Source organism: Corvus hawaiiensis, chromosome Z, assembly GCF_020740725.1.
Source record: "Corvus hawaiiensis isolate bCorHaw1 chromosome Z, bCorHaw1.pri.cur, whole genome shotgun sequence".
Lineage (NCBI taxonomy): Eukaryota > Metazoa > Chordata > Aves > Passeriformes > Corvidae > Corvus > Corvus hawaiiensis.
The window spans coordinates 1,763,683-1,778,632 of NC_063255.1; positions in this window are offsets into that span (position 1 = coordinate 1,763,683).

Genomic DNA, 14,950 nt, shown 5'->3' on the forward strand with positions numbered 1-14,950 from the left:
GAAAATGTCACTATTGGTGAATCCCTCCAGATCATGAATCCAATACACCGTGGAGCTGCCAAACTGGGACAATTTGAATGAGACATTTAAAGAGGAGAGATGATTTTTTTTTTTTTTCTTTTAATGCTGCTGAAGTGCACGGCATAATCCTTCATCATCACTTTAAAAACTGTCTTAAAATTAATCCAAAATGAATATGTCTTGGCAGACATGATGAAATGTTCAGCTGTACATAATGTTTGTGCCAGATGTCTTGGCAAACTAAATGGCAGACTACAGTCTTCCTTGCAGTCACTTTGTGCTGCTGAAAGCCCTGAATGTGATGGCACCCGGGGAAAATTGAGGATCCGGAGACGAGCAGTGACAAAGTAGGTGACGTCCCAGTGATGCTACCCTGGCCTCTCCTCCTATTTATGAAACGACAAAAAAATGCTTTTCAAAGAGCAAAACAGCTTATTAAAAACTGGCAATTTAAACTAGGAACAGCTGTCCTCGGCCTGCTGCTTCTATTTTTGTCCCTGGAGCTGTTGTCAGGGTCCATCCCCTCTCCCGGCGCAGCTCCTGCATCCCAGCCTGCAGTGCCCCCCATCATGAATCCTGCTGGGTGTGGGGCTGGGGGTGCAGGGGACCAGGGGTGCTCAGCCCCACCAGAGCTGTCTGTCCCTGTTTAAGGACTGTATCAGCTCAAGAATAATGGGAATAAACCACTTGAGCAAAACCATGTCTGGAGATTCAAAGCTTCTTCCAAAACAGGTGCTTGAAGACCTAAAAATGTGGGCTTTTTCCTAAAACAGCCTTGTGTGTTGTTTTGTTGGTCAGGATGGTCCTAGAGGGGGGAAAGCCCACCACCATTCTTTGATGTAGGATATTCAGTATCCATTATATTTATTGGGCTGAGTTTCAGATTAAATGTTCTGCTTGGTGCCTTGTGTCCTGTCCGTGTCTCTGCAGTGCTGAGCAGTGGAGCAGAGACAACCAACCCTGAAGTGAAGCTCTTTGTGATGGCTCCAGGAAAAAGCCCTCACCTTCCTTCCCCTCAAAAAAGCAGCTTTGGCGTCTGCAGTCTTGCAAGTCTCTCCCAACTGAAATACAAAGTGAAAATTAGATTTAAATTCTTTTCTTTCTCCTGAATCAAATCTCACAGGCGCCAATTGCCCTTTAAAAGGTCAAGCTTTTAGCCCACAAAATTGTAATCGATACATTATTGACCTAAACAATGGCCATAAATTCCAGGCCACCTTTGTCTCCTTGCTTGGCTTCTCCTCCTTCCTGGTAGAGCACATTTGGTCCAGGAAAGTGGCCCTGGTCAAGGTGGGATGGAGAGGGCTCGTAAAACCTCGTGTCTACAGCAGGGCTGGAGAAATGTGAGCATCACCAGCACCCACTGAGCAGGATTGCCTCTCCTTCCTTCCTTCCTTCCTTCCTGCCTTCCTTCCTGCCTTCCTGCCTTCCCACTGAATTTAATATATGTTCTCCCTGCTTGAGTCTGGCCAGTTTTGGACTGGAAAATGCCCCCTGGCCTGGTCAGGAGGTAAATTTCCCACACGTCCATCCCTAACACAGACCTAGATGTTTTCCAGCAGTGCATCTTTCCCTCCTCACCACGCTGTGTTTCCCTGTTCAGTTAGGGATGTACACCCACACCAAGAGCCACACCAGCAAGTGACCAAGGGTCCCACATCCAGGTCACTGTGGCCACCAGGACCAAGGGTGGCCTTGGGAGGATGGAGGTGATGCTCTCCAAGACAGGGAATGAGAGGACAGAGCCTGGCCCATGTCTCCACACAGCAGGGAAGGAGTAAGAGGCTGGAGCGTGGGTATGGGTGGGTTGATGCCATGTTTGAGGGCACCAGGCTCCCCACTTGTGTGTACCAGACAGATGGCAGAGGCCCTTCTTGACTGTTTGGGAGAGAAACAAACATTTTCAGTCAATACCTTCCTGCTTGTTGTCACTGACTGTGCAGCCAAGTGAAAGTCCAGTGAGTACCCAGAGGAGCAGTGCTAGAGAATAAGCCAGAAGCCATGGTCCTGACTCAAGGAATGATTAATTAGGAGGGAATTACACTGATTAGGAAGGGACTGAGCCTAGAGAGGCAGCTTGGATGTATATGTATGTGCATAGTGTGTATATGTGGTACATAATGCGTAGAGACAGAGGACTTACATATACACATGTCAAAATGGCACATCATTATTTTTTATGGTTGATTTTAGGATATATCATCTATAAAATGACCCGTTTTCTGATGTACCACCCTGTCTGATGAAGGGCCACGAGTGGGAGCACAGCACTGGCTGGGCTTGGGTGGGTGCCCTGGACAACACTACAAAGAGGCAATGGACAAGCAGTGGCCGTAGGTGACACCTCAGCTGCACTTGGGGTAGGACTTTGAGGTGACACCAGGCTTTTTCAGGCACCAGGGGGTGCAGGGAGGATGAGGACAGCACAACCCAAGTCATGAGGCTGCCGGTGCCGAATTCGCCTCCTCCATTACCTTGTGCCTCATGTTTATGTTGTGGCTACCAGCATTAAGTGAGGGCAGATTAGTTGTGTTTGTGCAGCTGCCAGCCTCGCTGTTGTGACATTTCCATCTGCCCTGCTGTTGTATAAACCTCTGCTCCTGATGAAATTAAGAGCGAGGAAGAAATCCCTTCCTTCCCCAACCTTCACGCCAGGGCAGCTCAACCGCAGCCTTGGGCATCAAGTTCCAAAACTTTCCTCCAATGTAGGCCTGAAATCCCCTGTCTTGCCCTGTGGCCTTGGCCTGCTCTGCAGTCAACAGACATCAAAAGCCTTGTTTGTACCGGTGTGCTTCAGCATCACATCTGGCTCTGATAAGCTTCAAGGGCTGACAGTCCTCTTCAGGTCAAAACAATTTAGGAGCTGGTCCTGGGAAGCCCGTCTTTCATCTCTCTGGTGTGCCGCAGCAGCAGCCAGCAGCAAGGGCAGCAGCTGCCCACGCCAAGGCAGACCCTTATCCTACCTCCTTCCTCAGAAAAGGTCCAGTAGGATGGAGAGCATCCCTGAAATGTTCCTAATCACAGCCTGCAGAGACTTGGCTGGTGGATCCAGAGCTTTTTCCTTCAGTCTGGAGCCCAGATATGGGGTTCATGAAGTTGGGAATAGTGGCTTTCTACACCTTCTTCCCAGTCAGTGCCCCCAGCCCCATAATGGACCCTGGGGACTAGAGGTTGTCCATTGAATCCTCTCGATTAAAGAGACTCAGAAGAGGATTTGTAGCTTTGCACTCCCAGTTTAAGGCCAGGTGAAGAGAGGTGAGGCTCAGGACAGGTTGGAGAGGGGTTGGGGTTTTTACTGATGCCTTTGCAGCATGCCCCTCCGAGTTTTAAGAGTATCTTTGCTTAGTAGCTTTCTCCTACCTCGACAGTAACCCTTGGGATGGCAACTTGGTGGGATGCGTGTGGGAGATGATGAAAGACAGGGAGATGAAGAAACTTGTACTAAACACTCTGTTGGCTCTTGGCCTGAGACGCTGGGCCTGCTCAGGGCCTTGCCAAGATCGTATCTGGGAGGATACGCTGATGATGACAGCCAGGTATTTCTTTGATGCAATTCTGTGTATTAATGGAGAAAGTACGTAAAGCCCCATTTCCCCGAACACCACGGGACCACATCGGCTGCCACAGCCTGGAGCCCAAGCCTGAGCCTGCCTGGAGCCACCCCTGCACACCCCGGGTTCCTCCCTGCGCCCTCACCTCACGCTGCATTTCCTCAGATCCCATTCTGGAACTTCCCTGGCCCTTTGCTGGCTTGTTCTTTGCTTTCTCATCCCTCTGACGTACTTAAAATACACACACACCCCCTTTTGTGCAAGCAACTGCAACCCAACCAGGGCCCTGGGAGGACGGGCAGTCTCTCCTCCATCCTTTACAGAAATTCCCGGGGAAATTTCTCACTTTTGAGTGATTTTGAGCAATTTCCATGGTGGTTCAAGGCCTGCATGAGAGTTTTTCTTGTTTTTGCTTTCACCAAGCAAGGGTGAGGATGCCTTCCTTCCTTTAGTCCCAAGGCAATGTAGCAAACTGGCCAACTTGATGCTCAGGACAGACCCTCAGATAAGAGTGAGGACTGATGGTGGCACAACTGCTGCCTCTTGGAGGAGAGGACGTGCTCAGCCAAGGTGCCTGGGTCCTGCCTGGTGGAAAGGTGTGGGGGTCCCTTGCCACTACCACTGTCCCAGAGAGCGGCCCCACAGGGTGTCCAGCCCACACTGACCCTGGGCATGGAGCAGAATTGGTCAGGGTTTGCCTCTGGGGTCAGCCAGCACTTGTGGCAGTAAAGATTGTTTCCCAGAGCAGCTGTGGCTGCCCCTGGATCCCTGGCAGTGTCCAAGGCCAGGTTGGATGGGGCTTGGAGCAACCTGGGATAGTGGAAGATGTCCCTGCCCATGGCAGGGGGTGGGGTGGAATGAGCTTTAAGGTCCCTTCCAACCCAAACCATTCTGGGATTCTGTGGTTCTATGAAAAATCTTCCTCAGGGTGGAGAGGAAAACCCAGGGAGAGGTTTGCGAAGACCAGACCACCCAGAGGCTGCCCAGGACTGGGAGGAGCAGGAGTCTGTGTAAGCCATGCCTGGACATTGCTCTGGATGGAGGGACACAGGGACTAACAACTGCACCAATGCAATGGGGGAAGAAAAGGGAATTTATCTGGGGGGAAAGGTACCGAATTTGGGGGACTGCCCAAGATAAATTTGTGCATGGGTTGTCGGGCAGAGAGAGGAACCCAGGGAGCCACTCAGGGCATTGAGTAGCCCAGGTTTCCACCGTGCTCCTAGCATGACTTGTTTTTCCTGGGAAAATGAATCCTTCTTTTGCAGCATTCATGAGAGTGGCCCACGCACGGAGCAACATAAGAAGGGAATGGCCTTTTTTGGCCGCTGTGCTCTGGACAGAATGTCTCGGAACATAATGAATGAAACACAAATGTGTGACTGGCGCTGACGCCGCTGCGCGTTACCCCATCAGCACCCTGGCGTGAGCTGGGGGTCACGGCCAGCACACTCACAAGTGAAGCAGCACAATGGAGATAGAGACCTCCTTTTCTTCATGACAGACCCCTGTGGCTCCTTCATGGGGCAGCACACCAGACACTGAGTGCACCAAAGGCACCGCGAGAGAGAGCGGAACATCCGGACTGCTGTTCAGTAAACAAGACGTGGGCAAGTCACACCCCTCCAGATAATCTCTTGTTCAAAGCAAAAGCTCGCCACAGAAATTTGGAAAAGGAGGTGGAAGGAGCAGGGTAAAACTCCTATTATGCTTGGAAACTATTTAAATATGTCAATATTAAGGGAGCATAATTACCGCTCAAGCAATTCCAGCAAACAAGTCGGTAACAGTGCCTGCTTTACGGGAAGTGCATTTCCTCTTGGCAGACTGCTGGCTGGGGATTATCAAGTGTGCAGCTCTCCCTCCATCCCCTTCTCTGGGGGACCAGCACCTCCCATCCAGGCAAGGCCACTGAGCAATGGGCTGGGGTGCTGTAACATGAGGGACCATGAGGGTCAACCCAACCCCCTTGCAAGTGATGCCCTAACCCCTGGCAAGGTCTGTTATGGTTCTGAGGACACGGAGTAGCCCAGTGGTGCTGAGAAGCACCACCCCATGCTGTCCTTGGGGTCAGTGGTGACCATCACTTCTGTGGTCAAGGTCACCAGGAGTAGCTCGGTGCTGCTCTGCTTCCCAGAGCATCTGCCTGGATGTTCCATTGCAGCTGCGCTGTGGAAAGAGCCAGAGGCAGGAGAGGGCTGCAGTTCAGGGGCTGGGCTCTGTACCCAGATCTCCTGAGTTAGCTCCAGCATCAACACTGATGTCCACGTCATGTCAGAGGAGTCACTTCACCCTCGGTGACACCAGCTCTGGCCTCAGAAGCTCTCCTGTGGTCCAGCTCTGTGTCAATGCAGGGTCACTCTCTGGCTTGGGGAAGTTACTCAGGCCTTTGACTCCTGGTTTGAAAACACTGAACCCAAAAGTGAGGTTCCTTAAGCCATTAGTCACTGAAGAAACAACAGCTTCCCAAAGCTGCTGAGAACCTTCCCAGGGCTGCTGGGAGGGACAACCTACCCCTCCTGTCGGAGATGCTTGGGGCGCAGCCGGGCTGGCATGTGGTCCAGACAGACACTGAAACTGGATCATTCCCATGAACAATGGGAATTATCTCACGGGAAAGCTGCCCCATAGAGTGGCCACCCTGCAGCTGTCCCCTCTGGGATCACACACAGGTGCTGCTGACCACTCAACTACCCAATGCCATTTACACAATAACCCACTAAGGACAAAAAAACCCCCAATCTTCAACTAAAGAGGTGCAATTAACCTGCATCACTCATTAGAGAGGGCCTATGTATAATCCTCATTACTGAATCTGGGTGTTTTCCAACATCTCTGTCTGCTGTGCAAGTCCTTTCATCCACACGTTGCAGATGGTGAACCAAGATCTCAGGAGTTTGGAATGAGAGGAGCTTTAAGTTCCCTTTCAACCCAAACTATTCTGGGATTCTGTGATTTTGCCACCCCTTTGACTAGTTTTGAATTGCACTGACTCAGCATTGCCTAGGATGTTCTTTACAAGCCTGATGTGAAGTGTGTGAGTGCTCATTATTGTCCATAACACACAGACCATGGTACGAACCCTTTTAAATTCGTTAAAAGCACTTGAATATTTTTAATTAATTCCTTTTCTTTTTTTTCAATACCCACCCAATTTGAGCCCTAATCCCATCTCGGGGCTGCAGAGGAGCTATAACCAAAGATTAGCTGATGTTTAATGTCTGTTTAGTGCCTGAAAGGCATCTTGAAAACGTTAAATGACACAGAAACGCCGAATAATCATATTTTGTTGTCAACACTCCCCTTGAGCAATGCCCTTAAGCCAGACAAATGCTTGCTGCAAGTGAAGCAAACGTCCTCTCTTTATTTTTGAACAATCCCACCCCGTCCTGAAGCTTGGAGCACCATGATGGTGCACAGCCAGCTGGGGACATTATTTTTGCTGGGGTTTTGGGTCTTCCCATTTCTCATTGCAAAGCTTGAATTTATGCCCACTGCTCAGCCTCTGCCTGCAGCAGGAGCCCAGAAGGTGAGGGGATGATGTGCATGTCTCAAACAACAGTAGCTGCATGGCTGTGGAGCCAGGGCTTGCTGGGAATAACAGCCAAGGGTTGTTGGTAAGAACACGAGGAAGACCAGGATGTGGCTGGAGATGCGGCCACATGGAGGAAGGGCAGCACTTTTCTGGGACAAACCTTGTTCTGGCTCCCGGAGCAACGCAAAACCCGGCTTAGCACAGGAATGAGGTCAGGAAGTGGCCGTGGACTTCAGCAAACCTTTGACACTGTTTCCCACATCATTCTCTGGGAAAAGCTGCAGCCCATGTCCTGGACAGGTTCACTCTTAGCTGGGCTCAGAAGTGGCTGATGGCCAGACCCAGAGTGTGGTGGGCAATGGGGCCACATCTGTCTGGGGCTGGGCACTGATGAGGTTCCCCAGGCCTCAGGACTGGGTTCACCCCAAGCCCCTGCAGCTCCAGGCTGGGGCACAGGGGCTGGAAAGCTGGGAAAGGCCCTGGGGGTGCTGGTGCCAGCAGCTGGACATGAGCCCAGTGGGCAAGAGGCCAGTGGCCCCTGGGCTGTCCCAGCCAGGGTGTGGCCACAGCCCCAGGGCAGGGCCCGTCCCCTGTGCTGGCACTGCTGAGGCACCTCCAGTGCTGGGGACAGCTCTGGGCTCCTCAGGACAAGAGAGACATGGAGGGGCTGGAGCGTGTCCAGGGAAGGGAACGGAGCTGGGAAGGGTCTGGAGCCCCAGGAGTGGCTGAGGGAACTGGGAAAGGGGCTCAGGCTGGAGCAAAGGAGGCTCAGGGGGGACCTTGTGGCTCTGCACAAGTCCCTGACAGGAGGGGGCAGCCGGGGGGGTCGGGCTCTGCTCGCAGGGAACAGGGACAGGAGGAGAGGGAACGGCCTCAGGCTGGGCCAGGGGAGGCTCAGGGTGGATATTGGGGGAAATTCCTCCATGGAAAGGGTGGTCAGGCCTTGGCAGGGACTGCCCAGGGAGGTGTTGGAGTCCCCATCCCTGGAGGTGTCCAAGGAATGCCTGGACAAGGCACTCAGTGCTCTGGGCTGGCGACAAGGTGGAGATTGGTCACAGGTTGGACTTGATGGTCTTGGAGGTCTTTCCCAACCTCACAGATCCTGTGAATGTGACTGTAGAGGGGACAAGACCACCCAAGATGTCTGAAGCCTCTAAACCATTTCCAGAAAGGTCCAAAAGAAAGGCCGTGCATGAGAAATGATTTGTGCAAAAAGTGAGAAACTTCTCTCCAGGTGAGGAAAATTTCTCTATAAAAGGTTTCCCCACAAAGCCTGGATGGCACTCCCAGGATGATGGACATCCCATCAGGTGGATTGATCAGTGCTGGAGTCAGTACTGGGAATTTCTTTTTCTCCCTTTTCCTTCTTTCCTCTCTCCCCCTCTTCAATTCATCTCTCTCCTCCCTTTCACTACGCTGTTATCCAAATCCCACTGCCATGTGCTTACACTGGGATATCAGGGACTAACACACCAATTTCCACAACAAGTGTGTAATTCACTAATAAAACTTATTGAGATTTTGCAGACCCTCTGACTTTTGCCTTTCCTTTGGTCACAAACACCTGTAAATCCTGGGTGCTCCCTTCTCCTTACGGGTGGGATTCCATGAAGCTGCTGCTGTGCAAGGTCCAGCCCCCAGTGCCCCAGCAGAAAGGGGGCAGCCAGCATTCCCTTGTTCACGTCTTTCAGGGGGGAACCTGAGCTGAGCTGCTTCATTTTCCTGTCTTTCACCCTTCATGAAGTTTATTTTTGCATGTGATTCTAAATTCTTGCTGAAAAGCCACTACTGGGACAACAAATATTTTTTAAAGTTTCTTATTTTGCCCACTGGATGGGGCAAAGGGCAGGCCCATCTCAGCACCCAGAAGGCACCACACTCCATCATTTTCTTTTGTTGCTTCCCTCAGATCATACCAAGCCATCCCAGAGCTGTGTCTGTGCTTTTCTCCCCAGACAGCCTTGGGTGGCAGCTTTTGGGGCTGCCCAGCGCTGCATGGATCGGCTGGTACCTCCTCCAGCGGGCATGGTGCGCATTATTCTCTTCCCCACAGCTGTAATTTGATAACAGTCATGCCTGGAGCCCAGCCTCAGGATCCCATGGATGGCTCCCCACTTGCGCCAGGCTCCTGCTCTCTCTCATGGCTCGCTGTGATGCTGGGCCAGGCGCTGTGATGTGCGTGGTGTGAGGGGGGAGAGTCTCAGTAATGCACTCAGGGAGTCACTTGTGGGAAAAACCCAAAAAAAATCCTTAGTGGAGGGAGGCAGCAGAGGAAGGTTCTTTCCCTTGTCTGTCGGTGCAGCTGCTGTGCTGCTGTAGGGTTTGAGTGAGGATGGGCCCTCACAGCCACCACAGCACTGGGGCCCCGTTAATTACGTAGAGTTGACAGCAGCAGCAACTCAGCATGGGAAGGACCTGGAGCTGCTGCAGCCAGTCCAGAGGAGGCCACCGAGATGCTCCAGGGCTGGAGCCCCTCTGCTCTGCAGCCAGCCTGGGACAGCTGGGGGTGTTCAGCTGCACAAGAGAAGGCTCCAGGGAGAGCTCAGAGCCCCTGGCAGGGCCTAAAGGGGCTCCAGGAGAGCTGCAGAGGGACTGGGGACAAGGCCTGGAGGGACAGGACCCAGGGAATGGCTTCCCAGTGCCAGAGGGCAGGGCTGGATGGGATATTGGGAAGGAATTGCTGTCTGTGAGGGTGGGCAGGCCCTGGCCCAGGGTGCCCAGAGCAGCTGGGGCTGCCCCTGGATCCCTGGCAGTGTCCAAGGCCAGGCTGGACACTGGGGCTTGGAGCAACCTGGGACGGTGGAAGGTGTCCCTGCCCATGGCAGGGGGTGGAACAGATGATCTTTAAGGTCCCTCCCAACCCAAACCATTCTGAGTGCCTCTATCAGGACAGAAGGTTCCAGACAGAGAAAAGAGCTGCCCCATGAAATGAGGACAAATACGGTGGTGCTGATGGTGGTGCCTGGGCACGGAGCTTGCTCCTAGATGGGGTGGCAGGAGAGATGCTGATGTTCTACAGCACAGACCAAACTGTTCTGATCTGATCCCCTTTGCTCATGAAAAGATGATATTGCCTTGTCACTGCAGACGAGGTGGGGGATACAGGAAAGCACAGCCACAGCTGTCCCAGCAGCACATCCTGGGCTGTCTCAGGGCTCTCTGCATCCACAGCAGGTGCAGGGATGTGGAGAGGGGTGCTATGACACCCATGTCAGCTGAGGGGATGATCCTGGGTGTGAGTGTCCAAGGCTGTGCTGGCCTTGTCCCGGCTGTAGTTTAAGGTGTGGGCAATCACTTCAGTCTGGGGGTTTAATTTTTACATAAAATTAGGACAGATGAATCCCAGCCAAATCCTTCACCTTTTGTCCCTACAGGATTATCTTATAAATGATATTGCATCCCACCATGCCATCCTGAGAGGAGAGGCTGGTCCCTCCTCTTTGCTCCACCTTCATCACTCCTGGTGGCCACAGGGGACACAGACACAGAAAATTTGGGTTGCTCACTGCTCTGCCTGGCTGACAGCACCCTGCAACTGCTTCCTTGCCCTTTCCTCATGGGACACATGGCTTGGGAAGGATGGACTTTATCAAGCGGAGACAGTTGTAGTTGGTGGCTGAAACTGAGTTCCGTAAATGGAAGGTCTGTTAGGAACAGCCCAGCCAAAGCCTAATGTGGATCGAAATACAGGAGCTGGAAGCCTGAATCCTTTGAGATCAATGAATCCTTCGAGGCTGATGATAAAAATGCTGTTGTCTTCAGTAGGGCCAGAGCACAAAGACAAACCCAGCTGTGTTACAAGGAGAAACTGTTCTCCCAAAGCACCAGGTTGCTTAAAAGAGTGATTCCTGGCTGTGATCCCAACAGTATTGCACTTGGGGAGAGGACTGAGACACTTAGACCGAGCAAGCTTGATACTTCTGGTCTGGTTGATTTGTTTGATGAAAAATTATCAAGGAACGAATCAGAAAAGTAGTTCATATTTTTTCTTCTATAAATGTTACAGAAAATAATTTCTCTTCCCTGTAATTAACCTTTGGGAGGAACTTCCGCGACGGGCATTTCACCCCAGCTGTCACTGAGAAAGATGGATTGGAAGATGTAGAAGGGGAATAAGGAGATTTAAAAATAATCTAGATTCCATTTCTCTGTCAGATGTAATTGAAAGAGAGCCTGACTGTCCATGTCTCGTTGCCTGCAGACAAAACAAGGTGCAACACAGATCCCTTCAGAAGCACTTTAGGTGATTAAGAGAAAGGCTTTCACAGAACACATTTCCTTGAATAAACACCAGTCTGATTCCCGGCTTCTGCCCCACCACAGTGATCTCTGCATCCTCCAAAATCAATTTTGTGTGGGGAGGAAAAAAACAACCTGTGGGTGCAAAACACCAGGGAAAGCAGACTGTCCTCTTAGGCAGCGCGAGGTTTCCAGGGAGACATGCAGCCAGCCTGGTTTTCATGGAAATGTTAAATACCCAGCTCTGAACAGCCTCAGACACCCCTGGCCTGGAAGGACCCGCAGAGGCAGAGCATCCTGCTTGTGCCGTGTTTTCATATGAATGCAATCTTGGCTTTTAACCACAGTGTCCTAATGGAGATTAAACAACTCCACAAACAGCTGCTCTGTGGTGATATCAAGTGGGGACTGGATGAATGTATCAATTTAGATGGAACTGGGGAAGTTCTGCTAATGCACTTGAACAACAAAGGTGCACAGATGGCAACTGAAATGCTTAGGGAACTTCTTAAGAAAAATCCAGCTGAGCCTTGTAAACAAATGTCCTTTGTAAAACCAGCATCTGAGGAGCGAGGGAGAGAGACTCTGTCTGAACCACTTTAATTAAAATATTAATTTTTTTGCCACTAGGGTCCTGCCTGAAGTGCGAGATGTTTAAATTATCAGTATGGTTGCAACAACCACATGGCTGTAGGGAGTAAAAAGGGAAGGCAAGATTTGCATGCGGCCCATCAGTGCTTGTTAAGGAAAGGGCAATAAAAAAAAAAAAAAAAAAGGAAAGAAAAGAAAAAGAAAAGAAACCAGCTTTATACAATTCTTTCCTGCTCATTTTTGTGCAGGCAGGGGTGTTTTGTGCGGGCAGGCACCTTGTATGCATTCGCAGAGGCCTTTGAAGCTGTTTGAAACACAAAACATCAGGCTGACGGAGCTTGCCTCGCCTGACACGCACACGGATAAGGGCAGGGGAAGGCAGCAGCTTAGCTGATGGCTTTGAACTCATGCATGTACCTTCCAATTATTTAAACGGTCTGCTCAGATAAACATCAGCACCCAGGGATCGGTGTTAATATTCACCAGAACAAATGTTCCAGGTTTTCAGCCCATAACTTATTCAAACCAGTTGGTGGGGAACAGGGCTGCTGAACTTGTGTTGCCTTCGAACCCAAAGCCTCCGGGGGAGGGATTGGGCTGACCCCATCCACCTGTCCACGTGCTCTGAGGGGATTCTGCCCCTCTGCCCTGCTCAGGGCAGACCTCACCCGCAGAGCTGCCTCCAGCCTGGGGCTCCCAGCACAGGAAGGATGTGGAGCTGCTGGAGAGAGTCCAGAGGAGGCATCAAGTTGATCAGAGGGATGGAGCAGCTCTGGTATCAGGAATGGCTGAGAGAATTGGGATTGTTCAGCCTGGAGTGGGGAAGCTCCAAGGTGACCTAATGGTGGCCTTCCAGTGCCTGAAGGAGCTGACAAAAACATGGAGAGAGACAATTTTCAAGGGCCTGGAGTGACAGGACAAGGAGAAATGGTTTCCCGCTGGCAGAAAGTAGGTTTAGAGTAGATCATGGGAGGAAATTGTTCCCTGGGTGGGAGGGAAGAGGCCTAGGCTCAGTTTGCCCAGATCAGCTGTGGCTGCCCCTGGATCCCTGGGAGTGTCCAAGGCCAGGTTGGACATTGGGGCTATATTGGACATTGGGGTATAGTGGAAGGTGCCCCTGGCCATGGCAGGGGGTGGCACTGGATGAGGTTTAAGGCTCCTTCCAGCCCAAACCATTCTGGGATTCTGTGATATATGAACAAGGAAAACTGCTGGGTTTAAGTGATACTGTGTTTGAAAGGTCTGCAAGGGTGCTCCAGCATCAGAGGAGCTGTTCCCCTGCAAGGTCTCGTTAGCCAGTGACAAGGGGTTTATATTCTGTGTGGAAGTGAAGCAGGCTGCGTCCTCTGCAAGCTTCCACCACTGCTCCCTTCCCAGGGCGAATCAGTCCATCTCCACCTGGAGCCTGTGTTTCAAAACCAGGCCCCCATTAATGCTGGGATGATGCTGCTGTGACTCCTGTCACCTTGGATGAGTCCCTCCTGGGGATCCTCACCTTGGATGAGTCCCTGCTACGGCTGTCTAAGGGCAGACAGGCCCTTCAAAGGGTTCTGCAGCTCTTGCTGCCCACAGCAGGGTCTGAGGCCAGAGGAGTACCTGAGGCACTGATGAGTAAATGCTAATTAAACATAACTCATATTCTGGTCTGTGGCTCAGCAGGACACCCAGACATGATCTCCACCCCAGCGTGTACCATCAGGTGGAGTTAGCAACTTTCTCGTTGAAAGTTCATGCCAGGAGATGGTGCCCTGGGGCAGGGGTGAAGGGCACACATTCCAGCTTGATGTCCAGGGGCCCAGGCCCAGCCAAGCCCCGCAGTAAACCACTGAACCAGCTCCTCTGGTCCCTTGGTGGCTGTGTCAGACTCGGTGCACACTTGGTGGAGATGGATGGAGGGAGGAAAAGGGGGGAGGTGGGCTCTGCAGAGCACCAGGAGGAGGAGTTTGCTGTGGGTTACCAGAGTTATACGTTGTTCTTTACGTAGTGGTTTTACTGACCTTTGCAAACCCAACCAGTGAGGGAAAAACAGGAACGCACTGAAATCATGGAACCAGGGAATGGCTTGGGTTGGAAGGGACCTTTAAAGGGCACGCAGTCCAGCCCTCCTGCAAGGAGCAGGGACACCTTCAGGACACTGGGAGTCCCTTTAAAAATTGATTTTGCTAACCTTCAAAACGCTACAAGCCACAGGCAGGGGTGTGTACTGGAGTTTCTGAAAGCCACAGGACATACACGGTGCAGGGACTGGGGCCAGTAGTGTGAATTTTCATGGGTTAAGGAGTCTCTGTCTTCACTGCTTAACCACAGCCAGCCAGATGTGGACAAAAGGGACATCCTTGTCTTCTTTGGAGGCACAGTAAAATCACTCACATGCTGAAAGATGGAGGAGTTATGCCATAATAATAAAAATTACTGTATGTGTTGTACCAGTCAGCTTCCCCTTAAAACCAAGCCCTGCCATGTGCTTTATTCCCTGGCATTCAATTTTGAAAGTATTTCCCATTTCCCTTTTGGATCAGGACAGAAAATACTGTCATGTCAGGGACGGTCAGGTGATTTTTCACTGTGCAAAGCAAAATAATTTCACTTCACAAGCAGCCATGGGAGGCCTTACATCAGATACTATCCTGTTACCTGGAAATCAGCTTGAAAAAAGGACTCCAGTTTCTCAGCAGCCACAGGAGTAATGCACTGGCCCTTCCTGTAAGCTTGCTTTTACATTGGAGGCATTTCATGGGATAGGTGGAGACTTATCTTAAGGAAAAAAAAAAATATATATATATTGATGCTCAGCTTGTTCATACTTATATGCTAATGTATCAAATGCAGCATAATGGCCAAGAGCTGCAAACCTTGGCCCAAGCCAGGACTTCCTGAGGCCCACAGAGCAGAGACCACTCGCACCAATGGGAGCTGGGGCTCTGCAAGCACCAGGGAACAGCTCAGAACACAAAAAACTGAGAGCAAAACTCCAGAAATCCATTAAAGAAAAGGCTGGTGCCAAGTCAATAAA